Source organism: Prionailurus viverrinus, chromosome B1 (genome assembly GCF_022837055.1).
Source record: "Prionailurus viverrinus isolate Anna chromosome B1, UM_Priviv_1.0, whole genome shotgun sequence".
Taxonomy (NCBI): domain Eukaryota; kingdom Metazoa; phylum Chordata; class Mammalia; order Carnivora; family Felidae; genus Prionailurus; species Prionailurus viverrinus.
This window is the reverse complement of record NC_062564.1, coordinates 64,837,544-64,849,836: the sequence shown is the minus strand read 5'-3', so window position 1 is coordinate 64,849,836 and position 12,293 is coordinate 64,837,544. Positions and strand designations below refer to the sequence as shown.

The window sequence follows — 12,293 nt, the reverse complement described above, 5'->3', positions numbered from 1 at the left end:
ACATTTTAAACTAAACTTTTAATTTTGGAATAAACTAGAAATTTATGGTTTCCCCTAATGTTCACATCTTATATTACCATGATACCATCTGTCAAAGAAACCAACATTAGCTTCATAAATTTTAACTGAACTCTAGACTTTATTAGGATTTCACCAATTTTCTCACTTTTTCCTTTTAAATTTTTGTTAGATACTGTTCCCTGATGAAAGTTCCAAGGCCATCTTTCAGAGTTTGGCAACTATGGGAGAGATATAAAGGACAATCTCATACCTGAGGCTTTCTTTCCGATACCATCAGAATGATTTAAAATTCTGAGTTAGGACTATTTTCTCCTTATTTAAGTCAATGCTACAGAAAGCATGGTTCTGCATTGGCATCACCCGGGAGCTTGTTAGGAATGCAAAATCTGAAGCTCCACCTGAGGTCCACTGAATCATCAAAACTTGATTCATATTTTGATAATTATTTCCATAAATTTATAGGAAAAGCTCATTTTAAAGGCTGCATAGAATTTCATTGTATAACAGTCTCCTGCTCTACCCTTCTGCACCCTTCTTTACCATCATCTAGAAGCAGTCACTTAAAACATGGGAGGTGATGCTTCTGATATTTACCTCTAGCATTTAATATAAATTACTTCTACTGTTATTAACAACTCACTGATACTACACATCATCTTTTGATCCATTATTTTTTTATTTAAAGAAGTTATTTTAACATTTATTCATTTTTGAGAGACAGAGAGAGAGTGTGAGTGAGGAGGGGCAGAGAGACAGGGAGACACAGAATCTGCAGCAGGCTCCAGGCTATGAGCTGTCAACACAGAGCCTGACCCGGGGCTTAAACTCACGGACTGCAAGATAATGACCTGAGCCAAAGTCAGACACTTAGCTGAACCACCCAGGCGCCCCTTGATCTGTTATTATTGTTGTTGATGATTTAATGCTAACCAGAGTCTTCCTCACTCACATTCAGACTCCCAGGGTAACTGAATAGCTATTTTGGTTAAATCAGTATAAGAAATTATATTATAACTATATAAAAGAGTATTCATTAAGAAGTCAAGTATTACTCTAGAGGACTGTTTTTTTCAGTGTCATCTGGGGGCCCTTTTAAGGGAGCAGGTGTCAAAACTATTTGCTAATTCTTAAAGATTTGTGAATGGTAAGATGTTCCAGGAGGTACGTGATGTATCACAACAGACTGAACGCGGAAGCACAGATGAGATGTCAGTTGTTTTCTGTTAGGCCAGACATGAAAGAGATCTGCAAAATGAAAACCAACTGAACTCTTCTCATTGAATAGTTTTTGTTTTGGAAAATACAATTTTTCACAGAAACAGACTTAACATGTAAATGTTTCTGGTTAATTTAAAATGATTTAGTAAAGGGGCGCCTGGGTGGCGCAGTCGGTTAAGCGTCCGACTTCAGCCAGGTCACGATCTCGCAGTCCATGAGTTCGAGCCCCGCGTCAGGCTCTGGGCTGATGGCTCAGAGCCTGGAGCCTGTTTCCGATTCTGTGTCTCCCTCTCTCTCTGCCCCTCCCCCGTTCATGCTCTGTCTCTCTCTGTCCCAAAAATAAATAAACGTTGAAAAAAAAATTAAAAAAAAATGATTTAGTAAGTATATGTGCGACCATTTCTCAGTTTCAGTTTCTAATATGGTAAACATTGATGGATATAGCCCTCATAAACTAAAGCTCTTTGCTGTCTTCAATAATCTGCAAGAGTGTAAAAGAAGTCTTGAGGCCAGAAAGCCTGAGAATTGCTTCTCTAGAGAAATAATTCATGTTATCAATAAAGTTCTATTGCTTTTTAAAGATAATTCCTTTTTATTTGCTAAGGATGTACCTACCTTATTTTTTATATCCTTCATTGCATCTATCCAAAGCCCTTTAATTTTATTTCTTAAGCAAATCAGATATCCTATCAAACTGATTTTTTTCCAGGGACCTCTAACCTTGAGGCTTCTGTTTTATTCTACATTCTAAGCTGGTCACTGTCATGGTCTCTTTTTCTATTTTTTCTTTTTTCCCCTTCTACTCTCCTCTTCTGCATCCTTCCCTGTGGTGATTGCTTTCAAATGGCATAGAAATGGTTGGTGCACAACCTTTGTCCTGGAAGCTCCTTTGCTCCCCTGCTTTGTTGCTTCCTGTGCTTCTCCAATCCTAAGGTTTTTCCTGTATCCAGTTGCTTATTTTGCTCAAGCATTTCCTTGAAAAGTTCCCTAAGAGGGCATGGGATATAAGTTTCAGAATCCTTGCAGTGCCTGAACATCTTTATTCTATTCTTATGTTTTATAGGTGTACCTGCTGATTACTAAAGTTGTGGATGAATATTTCTTTAGAATATTCAAATTCTTACTGCATTGTCTCTTAAGCATGTGTTGTTGAGAAGACCACCATAATACTGATTACAATGGGATTCACCAGAAGCTCCTTGGAGGCTTCCAGAATTTACCATTTTTTATTTATACTTTGTATTCTGATTTTTTACAGTAGCATACCTTTAGCTAAGTCTTTGTTCATTTGTGCTGGATAATCATACCCTTCGTGTTGCAGAAGCAACCTTGCATTATTTCTTTGATAATTTTCTCTGCCTTCTTCTTTATTTTAAGCATAAGGGAATTTTCTTAATCCAATTCTAGCCTTCTTTTATTAAGCCTTTATAAAAACTGTTTTACTCCTTTTTTTGCCCTTTTATTTTAGTTTCTGAAATACTTGTTCAACTTTCTTTTTCAAGCATTTCACTGAATGTTTTTTATTAGCTACTTGACTTCTAAGGGATTTCCAAAAATCTACTCTTTCATTTTTTCTAAATTGATGGGAGCTTGAAACATAAATATGCAACTTAACCAATTGAGATTTCTTTGTCAAGTTCTGATGCCAATGCTAGAGCAGCCTCCTGAAGAATACTGAAAAACTCATCCTTTCCCTCCCCACTGAAGTGTTTATTTTTTTTAAAAATTTTTTTTAACGTTTTATTTATTTTTGAGACAGGGAGAGACAGAGCATGAACAGGGGAGGGTCAGAGAGAGGGAGACACAGAATCTGAAACAGGCTCCAGGCTCTGAGCTGTCAGCACAGAGCCCAGCGCGGGGCTCGAACTCACGGACCGTGAGATCATGACCCGAGCCAAAGTCGGCTGCTTAACTGACTGAGCCACCCAGGCGCCCCATGGAAGTGTTTAAATATCACTTGGGTTGTATGTTACAAGTTTCAAGCCCTGACACCCTCCAATTTCCACAAAAATCTAAATGCTTTATGAAGGAGGTAAATGATGACCGATGAAGAGCAGGCCTTCTTAATTTGTCATGACTTTGGTTGGGGTGTCTCTGAACTAAACTCAATGGGTAAACTTGGAGCTTAATTTCTGCTACTTCCTCAAAGGGACTCGATCACTGTCTGATTCAGAAATTTGGATGAAGAGATACTCAATGGGAAGACAGAAGATACGGGCCCTGAGAAAAGGTGAAGGGATTATTTTTCTTACAGAATAATCCCTATGCTTGGGGCCTTTTGACTTGAATCAGCCCATTAAAGGTGTTAGGAAATACCTTTGTGGATCACAGGCCTTCCTCAAGAGCTGTGTGGCTGAGGTAGAAAGACCGAGGATCATGTCAGCCAGCCCCTCTTAGTTGGGGCACCTCAAGGAAGAGATACTTATTTAGGCTGTGGGATCATCTTCCCCAGGTGAGGCACCCAGTTGCACAGGGAATTGTGGTCTGAGGAAAATGGTGGGGGGAGAAGTTTAAGGTTCAGGGCCAGAAGGCTTAGGTGCATCAGGTGCATGGCACTGGAACTCCAGGACTCACAGGACAAGTGTCCACAGCAGCTGTGGGTCAGGGGGCCTTTCCCTCTGTCACTGAGGTGACACGGTTTGGTGCTCTTGGTGACAGTAGTTGCTGTTTTTTACTGCTGTTTCTTCCACTTGGCACCATGATTCTTGAACTAAAGCATTACCATTGGCTCATCAAAATTGAGGTTGAAGTCATGTACCCAGTCTGTGTACTTGGTCTTTTAGAACATGTCTTCCAATGCTCTAAACTGTTCCAGGGCAGGCTGTGTGGACCCCAAAAGCAACTTTGGCTTTGCTGACATGAGATCCCTATGTCCTAACCCTACGAATGCCATAGTTCAATCAGCTGGGTCACTCCTGACTCATACTGCTGTGTCTCAGTTTCCTCAGTTTCCTCTGACCATATTTAGAGTTATGAATTCTAAATAAAATTGCATTTAAAAAGGAGAGTTCTACTGCTTTAAACAGCTTCAGAAACCAGTTGTAATTGCAAAAAATAATTTTAACGTGAAAATTTTGGGACCACAAAAAATACTCAAAAGTTGAAATTAAAGTCATTTAGGGGCACCTGGGTGGCTCAGTTGGTTAAGCATCGGACTCGGCTCAGGTCATGATCTCGTGGTTCATGAGTTCAAGCCCCGCACAGGGCTTGTGCTCAGAGCCTGGAGTCTGCTTCAGATTCTGTCCCTCCCCCACTCACACTCTGTCCCTCAATCTCTCTCTCTCTCTCAAAAATAAATAAACATAAAAAAATAAAAAAAATAAAGTCATTTAAAATTTACATATACTAATAGTTAACATTTATTCTCATCATATTCCAGATACACTCTTAAGTGCTTTATGTGTATTATCTCATTCAGACCTCCTACATGAGGTACATGAGGGGGTACATGTTTTTATTATCTTCACTAAGCACATGAAGAAATACAGGCATGGAGAAATTAACTAACTTGCTACAATGACCACTGTCAAGGACCCAAGTCCTGACGGGCTGACTCAAGGGCTCAAGTTCTTGATCATCACATTAGTCAGATGGAGTTAATAAAACTAACTGAATTATGGATTACTTTATATAAGAAGTCTTTAAAAGAAATATTTCAATGAACCTATAAAAATGATTAATTACCATATCAGGTCTTCATATACAAATAACTCTTGTTACACTTAGTACAACCCTTTAGAAGGTAAACACAAAATAAATTTTGTTCAAATATGCCAGGCAAGAATAATTGTTTTAACATTTTGTATGAACTCCTGAAAAGGTTTTAGTATGTTGATATTTTTCCTGTCTCAATTCTGCTTACTTTATTAATTTGCTCAGCAAATTCCCTTTAGAATTTGCAAGCTTAAACTATCCAACTCTTGGATGACTATATATTCAGAACTGCTGGACTACAAATTAATCAAGTATGCACCTTGAAAGTAATCCAATGTTCAATGAATAGTTCTTTAAAAACGTGCATGCTACTCTCTTGTTGGCCTTAAAGTGAATTCAATCCTAAATATTGATTTCGTAAGACTGGAAAAGTGAACTTGTCACAGTGTTGATAATGGAGAGCTGGGGAAGATTTCACTTAGCAGGAAATTACTGTTTACAAAGTACTTTTACTTACATCATTTTATTTCTCAGGATAATCCCGAAAAGTTGGCAAATAAGATATTATTGCCGTCCTTCCATCTTCCATTTTTCTGACACAATGCATTTCAGGTCATGAGACTCAACTAAAGGCACAAAGCAATTTCATTAAGGGTTTGACTCCAGCTGTTCCGTACACCCCATCTAGGTTCTTTCCACTGTGCCATGTTATACCCCACTGGGCAATACTTGCAGACACATGGGCATTTCTGTCCAGCAGAGATCATCAACTCTTGGTCTGCAGGCTGATTCTGGCCTTCAGATGTGTTTTGCTTTGCCTGAATAGTTTTTAAGTTTGAATTAGTTACGGTTATTTTTTTTTAATTGGAAGAGATAAGTTAAATCTAGAATTTTAAGATTCTCCTGACAAAGTAGTTGATTTGACAACAGTCAACTAGAGATGAGTAACTACTACTCTGTTTAGAGTAGGCACATCTATTCCGTAATGCCATTGTCACCACTTCTCCTTATCATATTCCCTGGACTGCATTATTTGCCATTTATCATCATAAAATCAGACTGCTTCATTCATTTATATAACCTGTTTCCTGATATAAAGTAAATTATCTGTGGGACTGAGCAGCATTCCACAGACATTGTTGGTAAGTTTTCTCAGCCAACGTGGACAGGATTGTCTTTGTGCATCTTCTTAGCTCTGGTTCCTGACAGTCATTTGGCAATCTTTTCATCTTAATTTTCTTTATTAAATTGTTTCCCTGATGGACAGGGAGACAGTTGTGAAATTAAGGACTTTTTCACCTAGAAATCCCCATACATTTTCTTTCAGTTATAATTTAGTAGTTGGAATTATATTAACCCTATCTAGAGTTACTAAAATTGTTTCCCAAACCCTTTTTAGGTCTATTTCAAAATGTTATAACTAACTCATTTTCAAACTCCCTGCCTTCATTCCTACCCGACAAGAATGTATGTCCTCTAAGATCAGAAAATTTTTCTTGTTCATCACTATAATCTTATGACTGGTAATCTTACAGTAGGTACTCAGTAAATATATGGTGACTTGAGTGGATGAAATGGGAATAGTGAATCATAATGGACATTACTAGAAGCTCTCAGTGTGGCCCTTCAGATACAGTTGGCTCTGGGGGTGGTCTTATATAGGAGGAGTCCAATGGGAGTTTATCAGTGCTTAAGATATAAGTAATTTCCTAGATACTGAAAAGATCCAGCTCAAAAATTTGTTAGTTTTCTTCATTGACAAAAATACTCCAATGAAATATCAACTTTTATATTAAGCTAGCTCTGTATTTACAGAAACTCCAAGTTTCAAGAAAATATAATTATCTTTCATAGACTCACTAAACTAATTTGCTTAGACCTTCAATCTACTCTGGTTTTCTTTACTGTGCCAGGGAGAAAATGGCTTTCCGCCCAGCCTGCCTCTTTTCTTAGGGTCAGAAATCTTCTATGTATGTCTCAGGGCTGCAGAACAGCTTGCTGTCCAGAACTACTTTAATTCACTTTAGCCTTTAAACACCTGCTTACAACTCATGAGAAAAAATGAAGTGTGGCCTGGACCCTTATATCTAGCTAGCTTCTACTCACCTCTCAGGATGCCTCCTCATCCTCAATTTGCCTCAAACTCTCCTTTCCTCTCTTTGCTTCTTTCCTCTTTTTTCTCGTCTCCCTTTCTTCTCTCCTGTCTTCTTGTAGACATGCTTTTAATGGTTTTCTTTTGTTTGTTTGTTTGTTTGTTTGAACATTTATTTATTTTGAGAGAAAGAGAGGGAGAGACAGAGATCATGAGTTGGGAAGGGGCTGAGAAAGAGGGTGAGAGAAAATCCCAAGCAGGCTCTGCATTGTCAGCACAGAGGCCGATGTGGAGCTCCATCCCACAAGCAGTTCACGACCTGAGCTGATACCAGGAGTCAGACGCTTAACCGACTGAGCCACCCAGGTGCCCCATAATGGTTGTCTTTTCTTCAATATACAGTATATCTTATTTTCCTCACCATGATTTGCTTCAAAGGGTAATAAGAAAGATTAAGAAAGCACATATATTACTTCTTTTAGGACCTGGACCTTGGACTTCTTTGTTACTCAGCACCCTGTCCTATGGAACTGTTAAGAGTTGGCAGTTAGTTGCAACTGTTAGGCTTTAAAGGGACTGGAGGCCGGCAAAGGGGTAGTCATGGCCAGCTATGGGGCAAGTTAGAGATCTGCCCTGGCAGCATTCCAAAAACAGAGCCTCAAGAAGCCAGATCAAGCCAGACAGGCTCAAGACAAAGAAGGCCCTCTAACCAAGTACCAAGTAAGGAAGAAAAGGCACGAAACCCTGCCCCCAAGATATCCCTTCCCCAGGTAATATATTTTCCACACCCTAGTTAACATCTGTTAAAAGACAGAGACCCTAACCCCGAGAGCAGCTATCCTTGAGCTCGCCCACTCTCACATTTCAAGAGTGTACTCTCCCTTTAATAAACTTTCCCACTTGCACCACTCAACTGTTGTTTCTCGTCTCTCCTTGGATTCTTTATGGTGATGAGACCAAGAGCCTCTGGTGATATCATGGGATGGACTGGTGGAGGCCTCAGGGCCCAGAGTCTCCCCGGTCCACCAAGGAACACAACCTAAGCTACTGTGGATGTGAAGAATTCTCTCTATACCAGTTTTTCCTTTCCTTCTGAACATTTAAAATTCACTTGAGTATAAAATTTCTTTGTTTTCATTTCCTTTTAAATAAGTGGATTCCTCACTTTGCTTTTTATGAAATCACAGAATTTTAAGTTGGAAGGAAATTAAAAGATCATCTCATTCAGTCCTTGTTTTACAGATGGAGAAACTGAGGCACAGCTCAGAATGATTAGGCTTCCGAACCAGAATTAAAATCTGACATCCTCTTAACCCAGCACAGTGTTTTTTTGTTTTGTTTTGTTTCATTTTTTTTTTAACTGTTTGAATTGTTTCTTCTTTTTAACTTAGCTACTTTCCTTATATGTCAGTGAAAAGAGAATTTAAAAATATTTATCATTCTTGGTGTTTTGGATTCTCTGTGTTAGGGTTCTCTCTCTCTTTTTCTTTCCATCCTGTTTCCATGTGGAAGGGCTTCTGTTAGAATAACATAGCTCGTCTCTATCTGTCCATCACTCACTTCTCTACCAGAGGAAATGGGGGAAAAAAACTGGGTATGGACTTCTGCCTCCTGTTCTGCTTTCCCCACCTTTTATAACATTCCATGCTATCCATTTCACAAGGGCAGGTTCTGCTACACCTGTGGCCGAGTGGGTAAATTCACCCAATTTGGGGCAAAACGTTCATATGAAAGATAATAGCACTGGTATGGTGAGGCAGTGGGTGGTATGTCTCTGTGGGAAACAAAAGGAGAGCAGCTACTTGATGGTAGAAAAAAATAGAAAATTGGATGGGAGCTGGTTTGTGAGAGATTAGGTCTCTTTGGAGTGAAATCTTTCAGACATCTGTATTATTAAAATGTTGATAATAGCATACAAGCATTTGATGCACAAACAATAGGGTTAGACACTATCATTCCAGAGAGATGTCAAAGTCTTCCTCATTTCTCTCTTGTCAATGCAATAGAAAAGCAATTTGATTTGGTCTACAATATTTGCTTTTGAAAAAAAACATGTTTATTTCCTCGGGCCTTAATTTTAAAAATTCACTCAAAAATTTACAAAGAAATTTTTCTTAGATTTTATGCCAAGATTTGAGAAACTGGATAAATGAATTAAGAAATAATTCCAGCTGAGAGAGAAAAGTCTTTAGCTGGAGGAAAATTTAAATATGAAAGTAATTTGAAACTCAGTTGTTATAGCATCTTAAGAAAAATGAAAGTGAAGCACAAATATAACTTCTTTCTCATTAAAAAAACCTCAATCATAAGATGATGCTTTGGGGAAATCTTTATTTGTAAATCTGTGTGTATGTGTGTGTGTGTGTGTGCACATAGATGTACATATGCTTCTGCACATTCTAATTCGATGCTTTTATGCTTTCCATATGGATCATTGTAATATTGATTCCCTCATTTCAACCATAGTTTATGTTTCAAATATCAAAAAACAAAGTATATAAAAGAAGTTCTATTTTGTGGGCCCTCTGTCTTGGTCAAAATAAAACTGTATTTTCACAAAGATGGAACTGTATCCTGTTAAAGACTTCAAGAACAAATCTAATCAGGTTAAGTATTTCTTTTCATATCTAGAATAGTAACACAAGGTGACATTCTTAGCAAGGAAGTGAGGTTATGTTCTTCAAGCAATAATTTTCAAAGAAAGAAACAGAACTGAAGTCATATATAATTGTATCTACTAATAAGGAAGTACGGAAGAGAAATGTTCCAGCCAACGATGATTATTCAAGAATTGTTTAAGTCTCCTTTGTGACAACCTCTTGTCAAATCCTGTTTCTATATCCAAATTCTCTTTCCCCAGTGTCCTGGATATCCAATTGCTAAGTAATATCTTCTTGATTTGCCTATGTTATGTGAAGCTTGGGCAACAAGAGGAAAGTCACTTTTTTATGTATTTATAGTTACTGTTAAAAAAGAAATCCTTTTATATGGACAGTCCCGCAAATAAACACCAAACATATGATGGCTTGCTCTCTTTGAATTACCTTCACCATTCCCTCTGGAGTTACAGAAAGTTCTTGATTCCCCCATACCACCATCCCATTGACTACCATGCTTTTCAAATTTATTACAAAATATTGTAAGTAATTCATCTTTTTCCATCCTTCCTGCAGTGGGCTGTATGCTCTTGGACAGCCGGTTTTTTTCTCTATTTGGTTCCCTATTGAACACAACTACCGTGGTAGATAGTACAGTGAGTTGAGTGAATAAGTGAACTGGGCATGACTGGAGCTTTCTCAGAGCAATCATTCAGAACACAGTCTGATACTGGTTAGAGTTCACATCTGCCTAGAGGGAGGACTGTTTATGGATGGAAGCTTCGCAAACGAATACATTCTTCTGCTGCCCACAGAAGAATATTTCTATTTTGAACAAACTATTCTGTGATGCTGACCCCAGCTGCCTAGTCTTCTTGTTCTTGAAATTTTAAAGACAAATTCAATTGTCGGAATTCTCTCAAAAGACAAAAGGATGAGGCCCTATAATAAATCCCAAGTATCTATTAGAAAAAAGCATGAGACACTTATATTTTCCATCTTATTTGACATAAGACATGTTGGCATTGCTATCTACTCATATTTAATATTATTTTAATTAAAATGTCAGTTGTAGTTCTGAGGGGCGCCTGAGTGGCTCAGTCAGTTAAGCGTATGACTTTGGCGCGTTTTGTGAGTTCGAGCCCCGCCCCCCGTTGGGCTCTGTGCTGACAGCTCAGAGTCTGAAGCCTGCTTTGGTTCTGTGTCTCCCTCTCTCTCTGCCCCTCCCTTGCTCACACTGTGTCTCTGTCTCTCTCAAAAATAAACAAACATTAAAAAATTAAGAAATATATATATATATATATATATATATATATATATATATATATCTCAATTGTAGTTCTGAGGGCATTGTAGAGGCTGCTTTTAGGCAACAGTCTTGAGCAACAGAAACTTAAGCAAGGGAAAAGGACCCACAGTGACCGCCGAGGTGACGCAAACAGGCTCATTAAGCAACCCACCTTGAAACAGTCATAGACTCTAACTGACCAGTTACAATCAGGCACGGTTCCTGAGACTTCCAGAAAAGAGAGAATTCCCTGTGTCTCCATACTCCCTTACTCAGCCCTGCAACTGTGGCTCCTCCCCACTCCCTCAATGCAGACAGTCTCTCCTTTGCTGTCCTGCCCACTGCTCCTTCGTAGTGATTCAATAAACTCCTATGTCTTGTTCTGCCTCAGGTGAATCCCCTCCCCCCGCCCCACCATGCCACCGCCCCCATTCAGTCCAGATGCCCCACAGACATGAACGTGTTAAGGCAATAAAACAAACATGAAAAAAACTAAAGCAAAACGAAACGATTTTAGTAGAAAAGATAATGCTCCAACTGAGTTGAAATGCTTCTCTTTTAATGATCTTTTTGTTATTTTGTGGTTTACCTGTCCTTTCCCTTCCCAGGGCTATCAGCTAAGGAGACTGTTGGGGTCCTCCTTCTCACCAAAAGAAGCCGTGAGAAGTAAGGGGACCTGTTGGTGGCAGACAACACCACCACTGGATAGAGAAATTTGCTGTGAAGAGCTTACGTGGCTCATTTGGAAAGTGTTATGTTGAAAACAAAATAATTTTTTGAGTGTTCTAAATCACTGCACTTAGGGCTCCTATAATAATGGAACTGAAACACAGCAAGATGACAGGGCTAGTATGCATTGCAAATGATGAGTATGGATAATTTTTGCAAGTATAAAGAAAGTTTCATCTAGCCTCATACTAGGGCAGAGATTTTCATTGCCTCCAAGCTTATATATTTCTGAAGAAATGAAACAGCAAACCTACTCCCCAGAACTGGGCTCTGATTATAAGGAAACCTCCTGGAAACATCAAAACCTTATTTGATGGGGCGCCCAAGTGGTTCAGTCTGTTAAGCATCCGACTTAGGCTCAGGTCATGATCTCACAGTTCATGGGTTCAAGTCCCATATTGGGCTCTGTGCTGACAGCTCAGAGCCTGGAGCCTGCTTCTGATTCTGTCTCTGACTCTCTGCCCCTCCCACATTCATGCTCTGTCTCTCTCTTTCTCAAATATAAATAAACATTAAAAAATATATTTTCTGAGGGCTTTTTTTTATCATGTAATTCCAAGTAAAACTGAGAAGTAAGAAGGATGCCAAAGAGGGGGTCCAAGAATCCTGGAATGATGCCAAAATGTTCATACCTACTAAAACTCTTGCCAGTGATCAAAAGAGAATCTTGCAGAAGTTCATCTAGAACTGGGCC

At 38.8% G+C, this 12,293-nt stretch overlaps 1 protein-coding gene across 4 annotated transcripts in view; it reads right to left on the bottom strand.

Moving 5' to 3' along the window:
* Positions 1-12,293, bottom strand: part of MARCHF1 (membrane associated ring-CH-type finger 1) — a 321,802-nt gene that overhangs the window by 38,037 nt on the left and 271,472 nt on the right. The window lies entirely within an intron of this gene.